Consider the following 24365-nt stretch of genomic DNA (forward strand, 5'->3'; position numbering starts at 1 on the left):
AAAGAAAAAAAGGAAAGATATAAGCATCTGAATGCAGAGTTCCAAATAATAGCAAGAAGAAATAAGAAAGCCTTCTTCGGTGATCAATGCAAAGAAATAGAGGAAAACAACAGAATAGGCAAGACTAGAGATCTCTGTAAGAAAATTAGAGATACCAAGGGAACATATCATGCAAAGATGGGCTCGATAAAGGACAGAAATTGTATGGACCTAAGAGAAGCAGAAGATATTAAGAAGAGGTGGCAAGAATACACGAAAGAACTGTACAAAAAAGATCTTCACGACCCAGATAATCATGATGATATGATCACTAATCTAGAGCCAGACATCTTGGAATGTGAAGTCAAGTGGGCCTTAGAAAGCATCACTACAAACAAAGCTAGTGGAGGTGATGGAATTCCAGTTGAGCTGTTTCAAATCCTGAAAGATGATGCTGTGAAAGTGCTGCACTCAATATGCCAGCAAATTTGGAAAACTCAGCAGTGGCCACAGGACTGGAAAAGGTCCGTTTTCATTCCAATCCCAAAGAAAGGCAATGCAAAAGAATCCTCTAACTACCGCACAATTGCACTCATCTCACAGGCTAGTAAAGTAATGCTCAAAATTCTCCAAGCCAGGCTTCAGCAATACGTGAACCATGAACTTCCTGATGTTCAAGCTGGTTTTAGAAAAGGCAGAGGAACCAGAGATCAAATTGCCAACATCTGCTAGATTATGGAAAAAGCAAGAGAGTTCCAGAAAAACATCTATTTCTGCTTTATTGACTATGCCAAAGCCTTTGATTGTGTGGATCACAACAAACTGTGGAAAATTTTGAAAGAGATGGGAATACCAGACCACCTAACCTGCCTCTTGAGAAATCTGTATGCAGGTCAGGAAGCAACAGTCAGAACTGGACATGGAACAACAGACTGGTTCCAAATAGGAAAAGGAGTACGTCAAGGCTGTATACTGTCACCCTGCTTATTTAACTTCTATGCAGAGTACATCATGAGAAACACTGGACTGGAAGAAACTCAAGCCGGAATCAAGATTGCCAGGAGAAATCTCAATAACCTCAGATATGCAGATGACACCACCCTTATGGCAGAAAGTGAAGAGGAGCTAAAAAGCCTCTTGATGAAAGTGAAAGTGGAGAGTGAAAAAGTTGGCTTAAAGCTCAACATCCAGAAAACGAAAATCATGGCATCTGGTCCCATCACTTCATGGGAAGTAGATGGGGAAACAGTGGAAACAGTGGCTGACTTTATTTTGGGGGGCTCCAAAATCACTGCAGATGGTGATTGCAGCCATGAAATTAAAAGACACTTACTCCTTGGAAGAAAAGTTATGACCAACCTAGATAGCATATTCAAAAGCAGAGACATTACTTTGCCGACTAAGGTCCGTCTAGTCAAGGCTATGGTTTTTCCTGTGGTCATGTATGGATGTGAGAGTTGGACTGTGAAGAAGGCTGAGCGCCGAAGAATGGATGCTTTTGAACTGTGGTGTTGCAGAAGACTCCTGAGTGTCCCTTGGACTGCAAGCAGATCCAACCAGTCCATTCTGAAGGAGATCAGCCCTGGGATTTCTTTGGAAGGAATGATGCTAAAGCTGAAACTCCAGTACTTTGGCCACCTCATGCGAAGAGTTGACTCATTGGAAAAGACTCTGATGCTGGGAGGGATTGGGGGCAGGAGGAGAAGGGGACGACCAAGGATGAGATGGCTGGATGGCATCACTGACTCGATGGACGTGAGTCTGAGTGAACTCCGGGAGATGGTGATGGACAGGGAGGCCTGGCGTGCTGCGATTCATGGGGTCGCAAAGAGTCAGACATGACTGAGCGACTGAATTGAACTGAGCTGAACTGATGAATAGTGTATGTACATCAATCCCAACTCCCAGCTCTTTTTAAAGGGTGTATATATGTTAGATAGCATCATTGACTCAATGGACATGAATCTGAGCAAACCCCATGAGACAGTGAAGGACAGGAAGCCTGGTGTGCTGCAGTCCATGGGGTTGCAAAGAGCTGGACAGGACTTAGCGGCTAAACAACAACAAATATATATATACACATATATATAAATATGTATATCTCTGAATTGTGTTGATGTATAGCAGAAACTAGCACAGCATTGCAAATCAACTCTACTTCAATAAAAAATAATTGTAAAAACAAACTATTTTTCTGTAAAGAGCCAGAATAACATCTATGCGTGATTAAGACCCTAATGGAAATAGTGACAGACTTTATTTTCTTGGGCTCCAAAATCACTGCCGATGGTGACTGCAGCCATGAATTTAAAAGACACTTGCTCCTCAGAAAAATACTATGACAAACTTAGAGTATTAAAAAACAGAAACATCACTTTGTTGACAAAGGTCTGTCTAATCAAAGTTATGTTTTTTCCAGTAGTCATGTATGGATGTGAGACTATACAGAAGGCTGAGCGCCGAAGAACTGATGCATTGGAACTGTGGTGCTGGAAGGCTCTTGAGAGTCCCCTGGACTGCAAGGAGATCGAACCAGTCAATCCTAAAGGAAATTAATCCTGAATACTCATTGGAAGGACTGATGCTGAAGCTTCAATCCTTCGGCCACCTGACGTGAAGAGCCAACTCATTGGAAAAGGCCCTGATGCTGGGAAAGATTGACGGCAGGAGGAGAAGGGGACGACAGAGGATGAGACGGTGGGATGGCATCACCGACTCCATGGACATGAGTTTGAGTGAACTCCGGGAGATGGTGAAGGACAGGGAAGCCTCATGTGCTGCAGCCCATGGGGTTGAAAAGAGTCAGACAGGACTTAGCGACTGAACAGCAACAAAGATCCTAATATGTGTCGAGCGTTTTAAGTACTTTGCATTTTTAAATCCTTATCCCCTTTTTCACAGATGAAGAAAGCAAGGCTTGGAGAGGTCAGGAGACCCACACAGTCAGCACAGCTAAGAAGCAGCCACCGTGGCAGCGTCAATACTGAGAACGTGCCAGGTGGCATTCCAGACCCTCTGCTTCGCCGCAGCCCCCTGCTGAGGTGTCTTGATTATTCCCCCAGTTGACAGATGAGGAAACAGGTTCAGAGTGGGAGAGACACAAACCCAGGGTCACACTGCTTAAGTGGTAGGACCAGGACTGGAACCCGGCCCCGAGCCTGGATCCAGGCCCTCTCTGGTGTGTCCCAGAATCCATTCTCTTCCCTACACCCAGTGGATGCTCAGTAAATTTGGCCCCTGGGAATTGTTGAGCACCAGTACCAGTGTTCAGTGCAAAGAAATAGAGGCAAACAATAGAACGGGAAAGACTAGAGATCTCTTCAAGAAAATTAGAGATACCAAGGGAACATTTCATCCAAAGATGGGCTCGATAAAGGACAGAAATGGTATGGACCTAAGAGAAGCAGAAGATATTAAGAAGAGGTGGCAAGAATACATGAAGGAACTGTACAAAAAAGATCTTCACAACCCAGATAATCACGATGGTGTGATCACTCACCTAGAGCCAGACATCCTGGAATGAGAAGTCGATTGGGCCTTAGGAAGCATCACTACGAACAAAGCTAGTGGAGGTGATGGAATTCCAGTGGAGCTATTTCAAATCCTGAAAGATGATGCTGTGAAAGTGCTGCACTCAATATGCCAGCAAATCTGGAAAACTCAGCAGTGGCCACAGGACTGGAAAAGGTCAGTTTTCATTCCAATCCCCAAAAACGGCAATGCCAAAGAATGCTCAAACTACCACACAATTGCACTCATCTCACACGCTAGCAAAGTAATGCTCAAAATTCTCCAAGCCAGGCTTCAACAGTACGTGAACCATGAACTTGCAGATGTTCAAGCTGGATTTAGAAAAGGCAGAGGAACCAGAGATCAAATTGCCAACATCTGTTGGGTCATAGAAAAAGCAAGAGAGTTCCAGAAAAACATCTACTTCTGCTTCCGTGACTATGCCAAAGCCTTTGCCTGTGTGGAAACTGTGGAAACAAACCAGAAAAGGACTGGAAGGACTGATGCTGAAGCTGAAGCTCCAGTCCTTTGGGCACCTGATGGGAAGAACTGACTGATCGAAAAAGACCCTGGTGCTGGGAAAGATTGAGGGCAGGAGGAGAAGGGGACGCCAGAGGATGAGATGGCTGGATGGCATCCCCGATGCAATGGACGTGAGTTTGAGCAAGCTCCGGGAGTTGGCGGTGGACAGGGAGGCCTGGCGTGCTGCAGTCCGTGGGTTCACAAAGAGTCAGACATGACTGAGCGACTGAAGTGAACTGAACTGAACTGAGCACCAGTTATTAGAACATCCGCTCGGAAGCATGGCAAAGCTAACCACAGAGTCTGTGGGAGCATATACAGCGGGGGGTCCGAAGGTCTAGAAAGGCTAAGTAACTTCTCCAGTCACACAGCTCGCTATGGGCAGATGGAGACCGGGCATCCCTGGCCAGCCTTCTAGAGTGTCACCCCTTTGCATCCAGGGGCCCCGCCTGGGGCCCCCACCCCCTAGACCCACTGTCCAGGGCCATCTCAGCTCTCCCCTCCGGGCCCTGCCGCCCTCCAGGTGCTGACAAGGCAGGGTTGCCTACCTGTGACCTTGGGAAGGGACGGAAGTGGTTTTAGCAATCTAAACACACTTGTTCCTTGCCTCGAGGAGCCCGAGCGCTGAGTGATTTGTATGCTCCGAGCACGTCACCTTCTTTCAGGAGACAGAGAGGCTCCCTGAAAAGTCATTTTTCAGCATTTGACACAAAGTCTCTTTCGCTCTCTCGCGAAGCCAGATAACCATCAGCAGAGAGGCCGATTAGAAAAAATATATGCTTGGTAACGGGAAGCCAGGGACAGAGAGGAAGCCGGCCCGTCAGTCTTTCTTCCTTCACTCGTTTGGATGGGGGCGTGGGGCGCTTTCCCACCTGGTTCTGCTGCTTAAGGAGAAGGTTATCTTCTGGAGAGATCAGCAGTCTGGGTAAAGGGCATCTTCCAGGGGTTGGAGGCACAGGTCTGGGCTTGGGAGTCGGGAGAGCAAGTATTCGAGTTCCAGCTCTGCTGCTTCCTAGATGTGTGGCCTTGGGCAGGTCACTTCCCCTGTTGGAGCCTCAGTTTCTGCATCTGACAAATGAGTATGACTGCCCCCCTCAAGGGGCCGTGATGCGATTCAGGTAAGAGAATGCATAGAGCCACAGGATCGAGTAAACAGTGAGCTGTCAATATATGTCAGCCCTGGGACTTCCCTGATGGTTCAGTAGTTAAAAACGTGCCTTGCAATTCAGGGGGTGTGGGTTCAGTCCTGGTCGGGGAAGTAAGATCCCACATGCCCAGGGGCAACTACATCTGCACCAGCAGCTACCTAAGCCTGTGCACTCTGGAGCCTGCACGCCACAACTAGGGCGTCTCTATGCCACAACAAAAGATCCCGCATGACCCAGCGAAGATCCATGTCCCTCTACTCAAGGCCTGACACAGCCAAATAGTTTGTTTTAAATTTTTTTTAAATACATGCCAGCCATGGGAGGTTTCGGGTGGCACCTACTGGACTCCTGGAGCCCCCTGCTGAGCTTTGGCTGCGAAGGCAGAGCCTGGGCTCTCTTGCTGGCATCTGCGAGTATCGGCTGGTAACCTCTTGGTCACGCAGTGTGTGGATTCTGCAGACAGGCCGGCCCCTGTCGGCTGGGGGCTTCTGACCACAGACGGGAACCTACCGCATGGAGGAACGGGCAGTCCATCTCCGTCACTAAGCGGTGGCAGAGAGAGACCGCTTCTCTTCCGTTCCCCTGCACCTCACGACCCTGCCCCCCGCAGGAAGGACCCTCTTTCACACTCAGCAAGGACTCAGAAGTTCCCCAAGACACAGCTCTTCCTGCTTGCACTGAGGTTGCCTTAAGCCCTGCAGGTCAGTATGGAATTCAGTTCATGGAGCATTTAGCAATATTCACATGTTCCCCCTTTTCCCCTTTGCCACCAGCAAATCCATTCAGCCCACTAGATCACATCCTGGCCTCCTTCCTGCCTCCCTGCCTCCAGCCTCGCTCCACCCTACTACCAGGAATAGCTTGTTACCACACTCAGTCCCTTGTTTAAAACTCTAGCGTGCCTCCTCCCACCCTGATGTGTCTGTTTCAAGGAGGAGGGGGAGGGTATCCCAGCTCCCTCACTGGGATCCCTCCATCAACCCTGCCCCTTCCCGCTGCTCTCTGGACACAGCCCAGGCCCCACCCAGATGCCTGCAGCTCTGCAAACCTCCGAGCTCTTGCTCCTGCCCACAGGGCTTTGCACCTGCTGCTTGGTCCAGGCACAGGGGCCTTCCCCCTCCTTTCCATCGCTGCACCCCCTCACCGGTCACGCCCTGGGGTGAGAGCCTTCTCTGCCTCTGGGCTCCCATGGTCCCCTGCCCTTCCCCCATGACCCATCTGTGTGTCTGTCTGTTGCCCTACCAGACGGTCTCTCATTCCAGGCTACGTTTCCAGTCTCCAGCGCAGAATCGCGGAGGATAGCTATTTGTGGGATGAATGCATTTACAGCGCGTCTACGATGTTCCTGTTAGGCGCTGGGAACAGAAGAGTGAAGGAGGGTGCCTGGCCTGTAGGAAGTCAAAGCTAAGCGGCGAGGAGAATAAGACTTATCGTCAAAGAAGAGAAGGTACAGAGAGAATGGTATTGGTTCCAGGGAGAGACAAGCACCAGGGCTGAGGCGGCTCCGAGCAAGGGCTGACGTCCTAATGGGATGAGCGCTCGGAGGACTCAGAGGAAAGGGCTTCGCGGCAGGTTCACAATGGAGAAGGCGCGGCTCATGGACCCTCATTCCAACTCCATCTCGTCTGATCTCCCACCACGGCTCAGTCCAGCCTCGCCCGTCCACCTAAGGAGGCCCGGTGCCCCAGGCCGCCTTGCACCTCTTTGCTGGCTTACGCTCCAGGCACTCCACGGGAGGCAGTCGGGCGGCACAGAGTGGGAGTGAACCTCCACGAGGACGCTCTTGGGGTGGAACTCAGGCTCCTCCCTTTCCGGCTGTCTGCCCTCAGAAGAGTGGGCATACTGGGTTTAAGAAAGCCCTCCACATTCATGGCCACCTGGAACATCAGGGCATGGGATCTTATTTGGAAATAGGACGATGCAATTAGTGAAGATGAGACGTCCTCGTAAGGAGGGGAGAGCTGGAGACAGACGCCCGCGTGGGGAATGCCACGTGGCCGTGACGGCGGTGGAGGCTGGAGTGACGGGGCTATAAACCAAGGGACACCGAGCATTGCTGACAGCCACCAGAAGTTATGAGAGACAAGGAGAGACTCTTCTCTGGAGGCTTTGGAGGGAGCCTGGCCCCGCTGACACCTTGACTTCAGCCTTCTCGCCTTCGAAGCTGTGAGAGCATAAATTCCTGTTGTTTTTAGCCACCCAGGTGGTTAGGGCAGCCCCGGAAAACTAATGCGGGGAGTGTAACAGCCAAAAGAAGGAGCTCATGCGAAGTGGTTAGCACGGAGCCTGCGCGTAGTCGGTGCTCAGAACACGTTAGCGCTCATTGCTTTGTATTAGTTCAGTATACGTGTCTGCTTTCTCTTCCCCCCACCAGAAACAGGCCTCTCGTTCTGCAGAAATCCCGCTGGCTTGCCCCGCTGCCCTGTTTGGTGTCGCATCTTTCACATCCAGCGTCATCCTAAATTCCTCCTATTCCCTTACATTCGCCTGTGGTCTGGGGACTGGGAAGACAAGCCACATGACTGTTCATAAAGTTAGAGTCTGTGGGTCGAAAGAAATCTCAGAGGCCACTTCTGCAATCCATTTCTGATTCGTGATCATCTTCTAAAGCACAGCACTTATAACCTACACACATACAACCCCCCCCCCGCCCACACACACACACACAGGAAAATTCCCTTTCCTTCAGCTCGTCCCACTGTAGGCTAGTGAATATTTCTATACCGCATGAGTGAAATGGACAAACATCATGCCGGGTCACATCCTTCCCCTATCCAGACTCCACCATGGTTCCCACCACCCTTGGGGCAGATTCCAGACCCCGAGGCTGGCCCACAAGGCCCACAGTGGCTGCGCTCTGATCACGGTTCCCTCTGCGTTCCGCACCCCACCCAAGCAGACCCCCCCGCCCCACCTACCTAGAGTCTGCCTGCAGTGTGGGAGACCCAGGCTCCATCCCTGGGTCAGGATGACCCCCTGGAGAAGAAACAGCAACCCACTCCAGTATTCTTGCCTGAACAATCCCATGGATGGAGGAGCCTGGCGGGCTACAGAACACGGGGTCACAGAGTCGGGCACGACTGAGCGGCTTCACCTTCACTTTCCTTCTGCCTGTCATCCCCTGCCCATGTCTGCAGCTGCCACGTCGAAAGTCGCCTCCTCACAGACACAGCCCTCTGCCCCTCCTGTGATGAACACTTATCTCAACCCCATGAACTTGGGGAGTTTGTCCCCCTAGAGCAAGGGTCCCCAACCTCTGGGATTTAATAATGCCTGATGATCTGAGAAAACGCTGATATAATAGAAATAAAGTGCACAATAAACGTCATGGGCTTGAATGAGCCCCAAACCATCCCCTACCCTCTGGTCTCTGGAAAAATTGTCTTCCATGAAAATCGTCCCTGGTGCCAGAAAGTTGGGGACCGCTGCAGAGTGAAGGTTCTGTGAGGACTGGGGTGCTCGGCTCCAGGACAGTGCCACCCCTCAGGAGACGCTCCGTAGACAGATCAGTATTAAAAGAGTGAATTGAATCCATCTGCATTTCATTTTTCAAAAAATAATCAAGTTTATCTTCCCACTTCATTTTCACAAGTGCTTTAGGAAGGAGATTATTCCAATTTTCTGGCAAAAGTAGGCAAAAATTGAAGGTTTACTGAAATCTGGCACCAAAGTAACCAGCCAGAGTCTACCCAGACATAGCGAGGGGAGAAACTCAAGCCCAGCTCTTCTGATCCCCAGCCTAAGTCATCCCACCCCCCACCACACACGCTGATTCAAGCCCTGACTGACAGGCCTGGTCCTGGCTGGGCGCTGGACTCACTGGTCCTCCGCGTGCCCCGCTGCTGGTCAGTGGTGGCCTCCATCTGTGGTTCCAGGGCAGCCGCGAGGCAGCGCACCTGGATACTAAGGATGCTGGTGATGACCGTGATGAGCGGGCGTCAGCAGTGCTGCCGGCGTCAGGGAGGGCTCCACGCGCTGCGCAGATGCAAACACTCGCTGATTCCTCCCATCAACGCTGTGAGGCAGGACTTGCTCCCATCGTGAGGACGTGGAAACTGAGGCACAGACAGAGGCTAACTCACACGCCCTGGGGAATCAGGACGCAGCCTCCCGAGGCCCAGCCCAGAGCTGTGCTCAGGCCGTGTGTGTCCACCCCAGGCGGGGCGGCACGGCAGGCGCCCAGCTCCTCTCTGCACTGGCGGAAGCGCCAGGCAGGCGGGGCTATCCTCATCTCGGGGAGGTGGCGAATGGGCTCCCGGAGCCGAGCTGAGAATTCTCAGCCTGTAAGTGAGAGAGCCAAGGGCAACGTCAGGAGTGGTTCATTCCCAAGGTTCCAAAGCGAGCACTGAAAATGGCTGGGCTCTTCTGCCATGAAGCCCAGTGGAGGGGAGAGACACGGCAGATAGAGAAGGGGGCGCGCTGGGGGCCGGGGGAGGAAGGGGAGCTGCTGGCTGCCTCTCGGAGAGGCGGGCGCCATGTGCCGGATCCAGCTCGGGCCATCGCCTGCCGCACAGGCCTTCTGTCCTCGCCGCACCAGCCCCCGCTCCATCTCCAAGACCTGCCAGGGAGCCGGAACCACCTACAGCCCTAAGAGCAGATGCCCAGGTCGCAAACAGATCCGCGCCTCAGGACACGGGAGGCGGGGAGCGGATGGAGCCCCACACAGATGCCAAGTTCAAAAGAGGCTCTCAGGGACACAGTGACGAATGCGGGGCTCAGCACAAAAGCATCCAAATGGCAGGAGAAAACAGAACCAGATGGACCGGCCTCCCCGGCCAGGCAGGCCACCACAGGCCCGCTGGCTCAGGCCGCCCGCTCCTGTAGACCAGCAGGGTCAGCCCCGACTGCGGACGCCACTCCCCTCGCCTGGAACCCCGTCTCCACTCTACCCCAGGCCCTCCCCAGAGCCCTCAGGAGGCGCTAGCAGAATCCGTCCCACCTCCCGCGTCCTGCTCTGACTCTGGGACTCCCCTCAGCCCTCTCTTTGCTGTTCTTCCAGGGGTGCCGTCTGCCCCCAAGCGGACTGCTCGAGCCCCCCCTTCCTGTGGGCACAGGACCTCGTGGTTTGTAAGGCAGTTCTTTCACATCCACTGTCTCCAGGGACCCCGAGAACAACCTGGGGGAATGGGAACTGGTTTCCCATGGACGCACGAGGCTCAGAGCGGACAGGTGACTGGTCTGAGGTCACACAGCTAGAAACCACAAGAGGCAGAACTGGAAGTCTGAGACTTCGCTCTGAACTCAGCACACTGGCCAGGGCCTGGCACCCAGTGAGCACTTAACAAGGAATGAGCGAATCAAGCGGGTCCCTGAGGTAGACGCAACCTTCCTTTTCTTCCCCTACCCCCAGAATTTCCTCCTTGTGGGCTCCTGGAACCTCTGAAGGCCATCCCAGTCTGAAATCCCTCTGCAGGGAAGAGAGGAGAGAAGGGACATTGTGGTCCACTCTGATGCCCCCACCCCAGCTTCCCACTGGACTTGGCTGCCATCCGCCCAGGATGACCCTGCTCTCCCCTCCATCACAGGCAGAGGTCACCCCATGATAAGGCCCAGCTGGAGCACCCTCACCCCAGGGAGATGGCGTGATAGCCGGCCATGTTTTACAAGCTCACAAATCCCCGATAAGAGCTGGCCGCTCAGCTGGCTCCAGCGAGATAAGGACATGCCCTCAGCTCCCTCCCTCGGCCCTCACCCGTGCCAGGGAAGAAAGATGGGCCCAAACCCACATTTGATGAGAACCGCTCTGACCTGCAGGCACCCCTCACCGCCCGGGACAGGCAGACATCACCACAACCCACAGGACAGGCTTACTGGCGCCACGGAGCAGACAGACGGAGGGAGGCCAAGAGAATTGCTCCTTGGGAAGGCCTTCCTTCAGCTGGGCAGTGCCCCTCCGGGATTCTGATGAGCGTTAACCAGACACTGCCTGTGCCCCAGGACCTGGCCAAGTACACACGCATCCCCGCACGCCTGCCTCCAGCAGCCCAGGGGGCAATGCTCTCACACCCCCGTGCTGTAAAGAAGCTAGGAGCAGAGGTGAGGACTGGGGTCTGCAGTAGGTTGGGCTCTGGGGACCGGACCGGGAGACAGAAAGTAACGTGCAGGGCAACTTCTTGGGGTGTCAGAGGCGGCACCCATGGAGGGAGGCAGGAGGGGCAGGCAGAGGGCAGCAGGGCCATGCGCCTCGGCCAGACCCCACTGGGCCTCAGGAGTGGAAACGAGCCTTCAGCATTGCTCTGAATTGAGGCCTGAGCACAAGCTCCTTGCATCCATCAAGGGGCCATCAGATAGGCCAGCCTTTGGGGAGGCATGGCCTGGGGTTAGCTGGTGGTCTTCAAGGGCAATGCCCCGCAGAGGCTGGGCTGTGAGAGGCCTGGGGCCGAGAGTGCCCAGTCACATGGCTACCACCTGTGAGCTGGGCATCAACCCAGGTCTGCCTGCCCTCCCCACCCTCTGAAGGGTGACCATCTTGCTGAATGATCTCAGCCTCCAAATTTAGCTTTCTGTTCCTTTCAGAGAGAGACAGAGAGAGAGACCCACAGAGTTAGTGCCATTTCCTTCTCCAGAGGATCTTCCCAACCCAGGGATCGAACCTGGGTCTCCTGCATTGTAGGCAGACGCTCTACTATCTGAGCCACCAGGGAAGTCTTTTAGTAGGAGATGATTGCCTCAAAGTTAGAAGGCCTTGCTGTTAGGCCTGGCCCTGGCACTGCCCAGCTCTGGTTAAACTGCGGGACAAACCCAGCTGGACCTCATGTCTCTCTGGACTCTGACCTCACATTCTGGTTCCGATCTTCACCTAGAGCGAGCCGGGATGACCCAGCTCATCTCTGCGTCTTGCAGGGTCTTCTCCTCTCAACCCTGCTGCAGGACTAGCCCATGGGGGTCACACGGCCCCTTACTTACAGGTGAGTCCAGGACTGGCAGCAGTTTGCCCCACCAAAGGCTAGGGTCAGTCTCGAGGGGGAGATGCCCCAGGCTCAAACCCCAGCTCTGACAGGTTCCAGCTCTGTGTCCCTGGGCTTGTGAGTTCATTTTTCTGTGCCTCCATCCCCAGCGGTAAACAGGAACGGTAATAATGTCACCTCCCTCCTGGGAACTGGGGGAGCTGACTGGCATTGAGGACTGAGCCTGGCACCCGGCACGCAGGAAGCCCTGCTCACCAGCTGTCCCCTCCACCCCCGTCACCACCTGGGGTGCAGCCTGCTCAGAGGTGAGTCTCCAAGCCTGGCCCTGTCCCCGTCCCCACCCCTCCCGCTGACAACGTCCAAGGAAGTCCAGGCTCCAAAGCGTCACCACTATGAATTTAACTCCACTGCTTTCACTTCCTCTGCACATATTTATATTCTACCCCATGAGGACGTCGCAAAAGTCCCCACTCCCAGCCAGCGACTCAGCCTTCTCTGCAGTGATCTAATCAAAGGCCATATTTTACTGGCATGCGCTAACCCAAAGACCATATTTCATGGGGGCGATCTAATCAGCAAACTGCATTTCCAAGGTGGGGATCTAAATTCATGGGTATATTTCATGGCTTGAGATCTAATCACGGGGCAATATTTCATAGCAGGGATCTAATCCCAAGGGGATATTTCTTGCTTGGGAGATCAGAGCAGTTCAACATGACTTTTGCTTGCTCTTTCTTTTAAATTTATTTTTATGTTTCGAGAAAAGTTGAAAGTATCGTAGCCAGTCATAACTTTGCCAACGCTTAGGTCACTCTTAATAAAAAGTAGTCTTTACTAAATGGTGATTCATCCAGTTCTCTCTGGTGTCACAGAAACTTTTCGAGACATGACTGGGTTTGTAGCTGCTGCTGCTGCTGCTGCTGCTGCGAAGTCGCTTCAGTCGTGTCCGACTCTGTGCAACCCCATAGATGCCAGCTCACCAGGCTCCCCCATCCCTGGGATTTTCCAGGCAAGAACACTGGAGTGGGTTGCCATTTCCTTCTCCAATGCATGAAAGTGAAAAGGGAAAGTAAAGTCGCTCAGTCGTGCCCGACTCTTAGTGACCCCATGGACTGCAGCCTACCAGGCTCCTCCGCCCATGGGAGTTTCCAGGCAAGAGTACTGGAGTGGGTTCCCCTCAGATCCACGTGGGACCTCCAGATTCAACGTCCAAGGAGCACTAGAATTCCTTATTCTTCCCTCATTCCCTCCCTCCCTGTCTCCTTCCCCACCTTCCTCCGTTCCTTCCTTCCTCCCTCAAGTGTTCTGAGTGCCTGCTTAGTGCCAAGAACTGTGCTCAGCATCCCTGATCCAGAGCAGAGCAAGACATGCATCCCCTATTGTGAATTAAATGCTGGCGAACCCTCAAATTCATATGTTGAAGCTCTAACCCCCTAACGTATCATATTTGGAGGTAGGTCTCTGGAAAGTCATTAGGTTAGATGAGGTTGTGAGGGTGGGTGGCTTCCCTGGGGGCTGAGCCCTAAAGAATTCGCCTGCAATGCAGGAAACCCGGGTTCAATCCCTGGGTCAGGAATATCCCCTGGAGAAGGGAATGGCAACCCACTCCAGTACTCTTGCCTGGAAAATCCCACGGACGGAGAAGCCTGGTGGGCTATATAGTCCATGGGGTCACAGAGAGTCGGACACGACTGAAGCAACTCAGCACACACACGTGAGGTGGGGCCTCCCAGATGGGGTCAGTCTCCTAAGAAGAAAAAGACCAGCTCTCCCTCTCTCTCTCCCTCTCTCTCTCCCTCTCTCTCTCTCACTGCTGTGTGGGCATACGGCGAGAAAGTGACTGAATGAGAGCCAGGAAGAGGGGCCTCGCTGGGCATCAAACCTGTTGGCACCTTGGTCTTGAATGTGAAGCCTCCAGAACTGTGAGAAATGGGTGTCTGTGGTGTTTTGTTATAACATCTCGTGCTGAGACACGGCCCTTGCCATTTTGATGTTGCTCTTTTGGGAGAGACAGCCATTCGGCAAATAGTCATCACAGAGAAGATGGTTGCAATTAGGATCCATGCAGTGAAGAAAGGGAGGAGGCTGGGAGTGTGCAGACCCTAGACTCAGCTGAGGAGGCCTGCAGAGGTCTGGAGGAGGGGCGGGAGTGGCCCAGACGACCTTAGGTGGAGGCTGGAAGGCAGGAAGAGGAGGGAAGAGCATTCTAGGTGGTGGAAAGGGCATATGCAAAGACCCTGAGATTATATGGAACCTGCTCAATCAGAGGGACAGAGAGAAGACCAGTGGCCCAAGAGGAGGCTGGAGAGGTGGGTGAGCCCAGGCTGCTGGGGTCATGATCCCAATCCTGACACTTCCGAGCTGGGGAACCTAGGGCCAGAGGTACTCACTTGGACTGAGCCTCAATATCTTCATCTGTAGAATGGAATAATAGTGCATAAGCTATAAAAAATATTTGATACCTGAAACTAATACACTATTATAAATCAACTGCACTTCAATTTTTAAAAGAGAATAGTAACAGTAGCTACTTCAGAGGATGTTGGCTTTTTTCTGTAAGCAAAAGAAAGCTACCAAGAGATCTGAGGAAGGGTTAGATTAATATATATATGAAAGTAGTGAGTGTTAGTCGCTCAGTCGTGTCCGACTCTTTGACCCCATACACTGTAGCCCGCCAGGCTCCTCTGCCCAGGGAATTCTCTAGGCAAGAATACTGGAGTGGGTTGCCATGCCCTCCTCCAGGGGATCTTCTCAACCCAGGGATCAAACCCAGGGTTCCTGTACTGCAGGCAGATTCTTTACTGTCTGAGTCACGAGGGATATTTTTTATCTTCTGGATGCGCTGTGCAGCAAGTGGGATCTTAGTTCCCCGCCCAGCAATCGAACCCACGCTCCCTGCATTGACAGTGCGGAATCTGAACTACCGAACTGCCAGGGAGTCCCCTGGGTTAATATTTTTTAAAGACCCTAGTAGTTGCTACTCTGAGAACAGATTCTGAGAAGACAAGAAGGGAGAAATGGGTCTGGCTAGGATACTACGGAAGACATTCAGGGGGAGAGATGTTGGACTCCACACCTAAGGAGGGGGACAGCAGGGGGCAGCTCCAAGTGATAGAGGGGAGGGATCTTTACAAGGCCTCAGAGAGCGAGCAGAGAGGGGGAGGATGCCTTCCAAGCACTCGGCTTTGAGACAGATGGCATCCGTCTTGTTCCCCAGGAGTTCTAAGGTGGGGCGGGAATGATGCAGAGAGAGAAAGCCAGAGAGAGACTGAGGCCCTGCAGTCCGTTCCTCAGTCTTCTGGCAACTCTCTGCTGAGGGAAGACTTGCAAGCCCCACTCCGTTCATGCCCTGCCCCTGATAGCTCTGCCTTCCCCAAGCCAATTTCCAGCAAATCGGTCTCCCAGGTGGAGCACAGAGAGCTTTGAGATGCTCCAATACAGCAAGTGTTTGGGGACGGGGAATACGAGGCTTCCGGGGAGCTCCGAAACTCTCATTTAAATATCACAGCTCATCACTCACCTCATTGCCAGTACATTTACCCTGCCATCTCTCTAACCATCTTTCCAAATGGGTAATGCTTCGCTGTTTTGCAAAAAGCGCTTTCACCCACTTTATTTCGCCTGATTCTCGCAACAACCCTCGGGAGACACACAGACACGTAGCCGCACGCCTGTCTCCCAGCCGGAGAAACTGAGGCTCCGAGGCCAGAAATGGCTCACCTAGCAGGAGTAGCGGCAACTCTAACTGCGGGAAATGTGTGCCGAGCCCTTGTCCTATGCCTGATACTCTCAGAGGCGCTAGCAGGCACTGTGATGCGTTCATTCTTACAGCGAGCTCTATGCGATGGGTGTTACTATTATACCCATTTTTCGGAGGGGGAAACAGGTACAGAGCGGCTTGCCCCAGGCCGTGTAGCTAGTAAAGTGGTGGAGCCGGGATCCCGACCCAAGAAGTCTCACTCCAAAATCTCTCTTTAGCCACCAGGTTGTACATCCTCACAGTGAGGAAGGAGGGATGCAGTTCGGCTCTGCCCAGCGTCCAGGGAAAAATACTTCAGCTGTCAGTGGGTGACACCACCTGTGAGTTAAACGCCTGAGAAATGCCATTAGGAATTACAAATCCACGTAGATCCCGCTGCCCGGAGGACCTTGGGCCTGGAGCACGCTTGGTTTCGGTGTTTCTCCTGATCATTGACTTTTTAATATTTAGAAACCACTTCAGAGCTCAGGTGGGGGGAGCGTTTCCTAGAAGGTGTGTAGAAATGAGCAGCCAGCCCTAAACCTGCGTCCCCGAGGTTGACAGAGGGTGGGCAGGAGCGTCCCTGCATTCTGGGTGTCCAGGGTCACGGGTGCGGCCCACAGACGGGTCTGTCCACCCCACCTATTTTCCCGTCTGCGGAGATGCCTCGCTTTTCTCTGCAAGGGTGAGCCAGAGATCCGGGACCACACCAGGCTTTGGAATTCTACAAAGGGAAGGGCTATAGTCTCTAAGAATTTAAGATGGAGGATCACCCACATTGCGAACGAGGCAGGACGCACATCCACGTCAGGGGTAAAGGGGTGACCAGTTGCCACAAACAGGCTGGGAGAGGGAGCTTGCGTGTGTTCAACCGCCTCCCCCTGCAAGACCACTCAGGTAGACGGCCCTTCCTCCTGTGGGCAGGGCAACAGCAACTTGGGCTGGCTTCTGGTCTAGGGTCAAGTTCCCGGCACCTGATCTCCTTGTCTCGGGGGTGGCCTGCCGTGCCCTCCCCAAAGGACCAGAACCCGAACCCTGTCGTCATGTCAGCCTGTCACTAGGCTGCCACCTGGGTATGCTAGGAGCCCAGAGACGAGTCTCGTTTGAATCTCGTTTGAGGAAAATGATTAAAGGTTCAGAGGGATTAATTTACAAGGAAAGATTAAAGAAACTAAATCTGTGTAGCCTGGCTGAACCATGACCAAAGGCTGGGGACTTCAGGGATGTTTCCAAATATTTGAAGAGAGTAGCAGCCCCAGGAAGGGGGAGGCGGTGGCTCGGTCCAGAGGAGGGGAAGATGAGGGCGGGGAATCGGGGGTGATGGCAAAGAGGAAGCTGGAGTGGTCCTCAGCGCCTTGGAAACAGACTGATCCCGTGGTGCTCATCCCACGCAAGCCCGACCTAACGCAACTGAACAGGCTGCGTCTCTTGGTACCTGCTTTTCAGATGACAAACCTAAGACACAGAGAGGGAAAGTTCCTTGCCCAAAGTCACGTGGTTGGTGAGTAACAGAAGGTGAACCGACGTAGGCCTGACTCTTAACCGTTGCACCAAAGTAGCCTGTGATCACTTGGACTGCGGTTCAGCAAACACCCACCCTTTCTCCCTTTCCCGGTGAGCAGAACCTACCTCCCCACCCCACCCACCAGGTCACGGTCATGTGACTGGTTTTGGCCAGTGGGGTGACAGATAACAGCAGAAGCTTGAGAGGGGCTTGTCCAGCGGCACTTGCCCCTTGGGTTTCTGCGTTGCACTCTGCATGCAGAGAAGAGCTTTCCTCTGGAGCTGCGGCTGCCTCAGCGGGGACCCAGGAGTGAACCCGTGTGAGACAGAGTTGAACTCAGCCTGCAACCCAGAGCCAAGGCCGGCCGGACCCATGGCTCAAAGGGAAGGCCCCCACCGAACCCAACCCAGGTCAGCCTACCTTCAGCCAACCACAGGGCCATGGTTTTGAGGGTAAATGATTGTTTTAAGCCACTAAGTTTGAGATTGGTTATTACACAGTGATAGTTATTTCATAGCTTGTGAGATCTGAACGCTGCCCAAGGCCCTGCATGATCGGGCTTGCTCTGGTCTTCCAGGCTGATCTCTGATCTCCCACCCATGGGTACCATACGCACAAGATTCTCATTGCCCGTAGCACATTCTTTTGACTGACGGATATCTCACTCAAGCCCATTCATTTTTTGCCAGCTATATGGAGGTATAACTTAACGTGAAATTTACCAATTCATAGATGTGGCCTGTTCTCACAGGGTTTTCTCAGTGGGGAAGGGAGAATTCCCAAATTGCAGTGATGGATGGCACCTCAAAGTTCACAGAATGAAGCCCTTTTCTTTTATTATCAATGGGGAGTGGAATCGCTGAGAGGAAGAGTGTGCTAGAGCCGGGCCGTGTGGCTCCTGGCCCAGCTCTCCATCCCCCACCCCAGCAGCATCCTCAGACCAGCTAGCAGGTTCCGACCCCGAGCGTAAGGTGAGAGCGTGCCTCAGCCAGGGCAGTTACCCAGAGAGGCCTCTGAGGCTGCTTTCAGCCCAGGGTTCAGGTCATTCTGTTAGGAAAAAAGATATTAAGGCAGCGAGGGCAGCCTGGCTGGGGAGGGAGGGGGTGGATTCCTGTAGTGCTCGGGGCTCCTGTTTGCAGCGGTCGAGGAAGGGTGGCATCGTGTCTGCAGGATGAGGGCAGGGATGGCGGGTCCATCACGGGGACTGAAGTGACTCATCAGGGGAACAAGAGACAAGGGCGCGGGGGCCCAGGCACAGGCCGAGCGCGAGGACGCAGAGGTGGAGTCGCAGGCGGTTCCGCCCGCTGCAAAGGCCCCCACCCGACTTGTCACAGCGGCCCCAGCCCCACCCATTTGTGCTGCTTGACCCGCCCTGGCAGTAACCAAGGGCACGGCTGGGCGGGTGGTGGGGGAGAGAATGGAACTCGGGCATGAGTCTCATTCTCATCCATCCGTCCGTGCATCCATCCATTCCTGCAGCAGTGACCACCAAGACAGACACAGCCTTTTACCTCATGAGCTTCAGTCCTCATCAGTTACCTAGTTACCTAGTTCCAGCTCTGACCTGCTCTGAGGGAAAGGGCTGGGGTTCTGTGATGGCCTTCAACAGGCAGGTGGGACCTAGGCCACAGCTTCAGGAAAAGCAGCATCAAGTTACCCTCGAGAGATACCTTCTGGAGATCGTGGTGAGCTTTCTGCTTTCTGCGGGAAAGAAGAGTGTCCTGCCAGACCTCAAGGCTTTGTCCCCATCGGGAAAGGGTTCAGATCTGACGTACAGGATATCAAACGGGCTGCTGGTGTAGGGCAGATGTCCACAGGTCTGCATCTCAGTCCAGTTCTGGAACTTTCTAGCTGGGAGAGTTTGGGCGAGTTTCTCACCTTCTCGGAATCCACTTTCCTTGCTTATAAGTGAGCTCACCCGAAGCCAAATGAATGGGAGCCGTCACCCGGCTCTGACTGGCCTCATGACAGTGCTGGGCTTGTGATGCACTTACCAGAGGCCTTCACACTGGCCTGGAAGTGGCCTGGGCCCAAGCACCCAGTCCAGGGGGCCCAACCACAATGCTGGCCCAGACGTGCCCCTGGGTGAGGTGGGGGTGGTCGGTGACTTCTGAAGGCCTCCCCCGCCGCCCTGCCAACCCCTGCAAATACCTGGAGGACAAATTCAAGAGAGAACAAGCTGACATTCGGTCCCATCTGGGTGGAGGGCGCCTTTCCAGGCTGTGGCGGGACCGCAGGAGCTGGGGGTGGAGGCTGGGTCACTGGCTGCCCCTGCCTTCTGAGAGATTCCCACCTCACCCATCCGATACGAAGCATGACCCAAAGGTCCTTGGCATCACCACACACAGAGTCTGGGCTGCTCCAGACGGAACATCCTGGGCCAAAACAGCCTTTCAGGGAGTGCACTCAGGCCTCTAATTAAAAGCCCCGCCACATCAATGTCGCCGCCACACTCAGACAAGGAGCTGGGCCTCTGTTTGGTGTTCACTGGAGCAGCACGCTCTCCGTCATATGTAGGATGGGGCTTCAGAAATGCCAGGAGGTGCTGGATGGTGCAGAACATGCTTGGCTGATGACGGAAGGTCCACCAGCCCCGGGGCCCAGGGATTGGGAGGAGGGGGCAGAGATGAGCAAGGCACTTCCCCTTCCCTTGTGAGGCGCTTCGACAGAGGGGAACCCCGAGCCCCCGAATCCCAGGTCAGGAGACTGAGGCCAGGAGGGCGGGACATCCACGCAGGTTGTAGGGGGGCAGGCGCGTCCATCAGGGCCCCCGACTCCCGGTCACCTCCCACAGGACAGCCTGGAAGGCTCCAGAGCACACAGGAGCCGAGGACTGGACTTGACCCGGAAAGGGAAACGAAGCCAGCCCTGTGCCTCACCCCCTCCCTGCCTGCACCTTCCAGACCCCTCCTCGGTTCACACCTGGGGCCTTTCCACACCTTGTTCTATCGAGGGCCGCTGTTGACCCACCAGCTGTGTGACCCTGAGCCTGCAGCGCCGTGGGCAGATCGAGGGCACCCAGGACGCCAGGGCAGCTGGAGCCGAGTGAGCCACTCGCTACTGTCATCACGATTCCTGCTATTAATTTATTATTGTTCCTTAATATGATATTTGATCTGGCCTGAAAGATGAGGTCCCAGCTCGCAAATTCGCACAACCCTGAGATTCACATGCCTTCCCTGGGGGACCCTCACCCCAGGATGGCCGCTCCTCAGCAGTCGTGGCGTCCCCAGGTCAAGCAGCAGCCCCCCCCTCCCCCAGCAGAGCAAACCGATTCATCCATCTGCACCAGCAGGCACGGTGCCCAGGACGCAGAAGCTGTTCTCAGGTGGATTCCTTCTACAACTGTGGCGGGGGTAGGGGGGAATGTAGCAATAATGAGTGTACAATCTTGAGTCCAGCCTGACTTGTATTTACTTTTATACAGTGTGGTCATAAAGGAGATATTTTAATATTTTCACATGGAGGAATGGGTTCCCAGAAGCAATCGTGCCAGACACCTGAATCACAGTGTGACCTCCACCACCCAGCCACGCCCCAAGGGGTGATGAGATGCTTGGCTGCCCTCTGGCTGCTCTTGGCCCCTTCAGGATCTTGGCCAGGGGAGGCTGGAGTTCAAAGGAGCTACTATTGAGTTGCCCTCAGTCCCTGCCCCTTGCCCGCCCCCCCGACGGGTGGAACCCCCGCCTTGCTCAGCCAGGAAGAGGGGCCCAACGGCCTGCTGCTCCCGACTCCCGCGTCTCACTTCTCCAAACCACACTCGGGAGCATCTATTAGAGACTTGCTGTCTCCATTTCTTGGCGAGTCTCTCTTCCTTCCCTTTAAATCTAGAGAAGCAGTGATTTAATATTAATATTTATTCATGTACTCAATTCTTTCCCTGTTAAATAATTTCTCAGCTGTCGGAGGCTTCTGAAGGCTAATTTAAAACAGGTGTCACGGTTATCTAACTTATGCCCTCAGATGCTCAGAGAGAAGGGCGGGGGCGGGGGGCTCCGCGTCTCGGCCCCCATCACCCGCGCTGCTCCGCCTGCTCCGAGGGGCCTGAGTACCACAGACAGGTCTGGGAGGCGGGGAGGCGCCCGCATCTCTGGCTGGCTGGAGAAGCTGACACCAGGGCTTAACTTTAAAAGGGAGAGGGAGCTGTCAGAAAGGGGGAACCAGGGAGAAGGAGAGAGGAAAAGGACACTGGAAGCGGCGCTGGATGAGCGACACACCCAGAATGTCAATAACCAGCTAACCGCTAATGCCTGCACGGGATTTAATATGCGCCCGGCACGCTTCCGCGGGCTTCACACACATTAACCCGTTCAATGCTCACACCGCCCCCAGTGAGTGTGTAGTCTCGTCCCCATCTCACAGATGAGATGTGAGGGCAACACGAGGTTACCCAGCTTGCCTGATACCACATGCCAGTAAGCGGTGGGGCGGGGATTTGAACCCATGAAGTCAGACTTGGGGCGGAAACCCGAGTTCTCCGTTGGTGGCCAAGACACCCCGTAAGGTTCCACTTCCTTGCCTATAAAGAGGAGGAAATACAGCTTGCTCACAGAGAGTTATTAAGGGAGTGATAAGGCGGCTTGGGCATAAGTCAGGCTTGACCTGACTGCAGCGTCTTTGACCCACGGCAGGTCAGCAAGAAATGGACGGACGGCTGGCACACCAGACATCCGGGAAGCGTCCTGCTGGTCCTCTCCTTCCCGTCTCCGTGTCTCCTCTCTCCCCGTCTGCTTCCCCTTCTTCTCTTTCCCAACAGCCTCACACGTCAAGGTTGTGTCTGTCACAGCCGATTGAAACCTCCGTGATCACGAAAGCAGCGACCAATGCGAGCTGCCGAGACAGAAGACAGACATCCCAGCGTGGAACCTTCACGGCCCCCGGCCCGCAGCCCTGGGGGGAGGCTCCCGGCCCCACGCCCTGCCTCTCTAGGCAACTCACCGACCTCAGAGCCTCTCCGTCCAACCCCCAGGAGGTTCAAACTCAGACTGCTAATGTCTTCTGCACCACCCAAGAAGCGTGGTTTGCTGTGGGACATCCTTTGACAGCAACAGGCGTTTTAGATGCCGCTTTGAAAAGTACAGGTGCTGCCCTCCCCCGACCAAGACCCAGGTGCCCTTCCACGCACAGGGTCCTTGCTCCGAATGGAGGGAATTCTCAGCTTGAGTGACGATGAGAGAGGGCTAAGATTTTCAATCATATGTCAGGCATTGTGCAAATTCAAGCAGATGAAAAAAGTGCGTGCGTGCGTGCGTGCTAAGTCGCTCAGTCGACTCTTTGAGACCCCGTGGACTGTAGCCCTCCAGGCTCCTCTGTCCGTGGGATACTCCAGGCAAGAACACTGGAGTGGGTTGCCCTCCTCCAGGGAATCTTCCCGACCTGGGGATCGAACCCACATCTGTTACACCTCCTGCACTGGCAGGTGGGTTCTTTATCACGAGCACCACCTGGGAAGCCCCTAACAGAGCAGACCCCATCAGTGAGTTTGAGATGAGGCGATGGCACAAGGCAGTAATCAGCTGGGGCGAAAACCCTATCCGAGACACACGCATACACACAGCGTTCTTGCCCGCCATCTCTGGGCATGTGCTCGGAGCTCTGCAAGCACTTTTCTGGGCAGAAGCAACATCCTGAGCTCTGGCCCTCCTGCCCGATGGCTTGGACCCTCGAGAAAGTGTGCGCTGATTGGATTTCTGCTGGCTTTCGATTCTCCAGGCCTCCAGAGTCCATGGAAGGGTCGGTCCTGAAAGTTCACTTACAAGTCAGCTGCTTGGGTCAAGCAATACATCTTCCCAGAGAAGCAGTGTCAGTGGGCGCAGAGAAGAAAGTCGTGGTGAAAAACACCACCTGTGAGGCTAACACACTTCAACAAGCCATCGAACCACTCTGCTCCCTCATCTCTGAAAGGGAGGAAGAAAAACGCCTGCCAACCTCAAAGGAGTCTAGAAGAATTAGAGGACGCAGTGGACTTCACGTGTCCACATCCCACAGGAGCTCAGTGCGCCGTGGGCGTGGCCTTGCTATCTCCGTGGCTACGCTGTAGCTGCATTTCCGTCATGGCTGGTGGTCACCGGAGCCTCAGGGTAGCCCCCAAAGCCCCCTGCACGCTGGGAACGCAAAAATGATAGTCGTGTCCCACCCCACGGACTGTAGCCCCGCCAGGCTCCCCTGTCCACGGGATTCCCCAGGCAAGAATACTGGAGAGGGCTGCCGCGCCCTGCTCCAAGCACGCTGGGGGTAGCTGCCAAAGCTTTATCTGTATTGTGGCTGCCCAGGATCAGAAATTGTTTCTCTGGGGAACTGCCACGCGTTCTAAGTCCTCTGCTGGGACTCAGGGGCTCCTCCCATCTCACGCGGGAATAGGAGGCAAGCCCTCCCAAGCTCGTGCGGTTAAGTGGCCGGAGGGGAGGAAGATGGGCCCGTGTACATCAGAGGCTCTACACCTCTCAGTGAAGTGAAGTGAAGTAAAATCACTCAGTCGTGTCTGACTCTTTGCAACCCCATGGACTGTAGCCTACTGGGCTCCTCCATCGATGGGATTTTCTGGGCAAAGGTGCTGGAGTGGGTTGCCATTTCCTTCTCCAGAGGATCTTCCTGACCCAGGGATCGCACCCAGGTCTACCTGCATTGAAGACAGGTGCTTTACCCTCTGAGCCACTAGGGAAGCTCCCACACCTCTCAATGGGATGAAGGATTTCTCCTTGAGAAACTCATCCCTGGGAGCATCCACTAGGTACCGTGAGGCACCCTACTTACCTGGTATCCCTCAGTTTCAACCGCAGGTCTGAGGAGTGGGCATCGCCACTCCATTTTCTATATGCAGCCTGTAAGGCTTGGAGAGGTTAGCCAGTCACTCTCAAGATCACTCATCCAGAACCCGGACAAAGCCAGGCTGGAATTCAGTTCTGTTTGGCTCTAAAGTGCAGGCCCTTCCCTTACTTTTGCTACGAGGTCTCTCAGTTCAGTCGCTCAGTCGTGTCCGACTCTTTGTGACCCCATGAACCACAGCACGCCAGCCTTCTCTGCCCATCACCAACTCCCGGAGTTTACTCAAACTC

At 54.1% G+C, this 24365-nt stretch overlaps 1 protein-coding gene and 1 non-coding gene across 2 annotated transcripts in view; both read right to left on the reverse strand.

The window, feature by feature from the left end:
• IGSF21 (immunoglobin superfamily member 21) overlaps positions 1 to 24365 on the reverse strand; it is a 274518-nt gene that overhangs the window by 181418 nt on the left and 68735 nt on the right. The gene's annotated exons all lie outside the window — the stretch shown is intronic.
• On the reverse strand, positions 11732 to 11803 carry TRNAC-ACA (transfer RNA cysteine (anticodon ACA)). Its single transcript has one exon. It is a non-coding gene; the product is annotated as a tRNA-Cys (tRNA).

Source organism: Capricornis sumatraensis, chromosome 3 (assembly GCF_032405125.1).
Source record: "Capricornis sumatraensis isolate serow.1 chromosome 3, serow.2, whole genome shotgun sequence".
NCBI classification, from domain to species: Eukaryota; Metazoa; Chordata; class Mammalia; order Artiodactyla; family Bovidae; genus Capricornis; species Capricornis sumatraensis.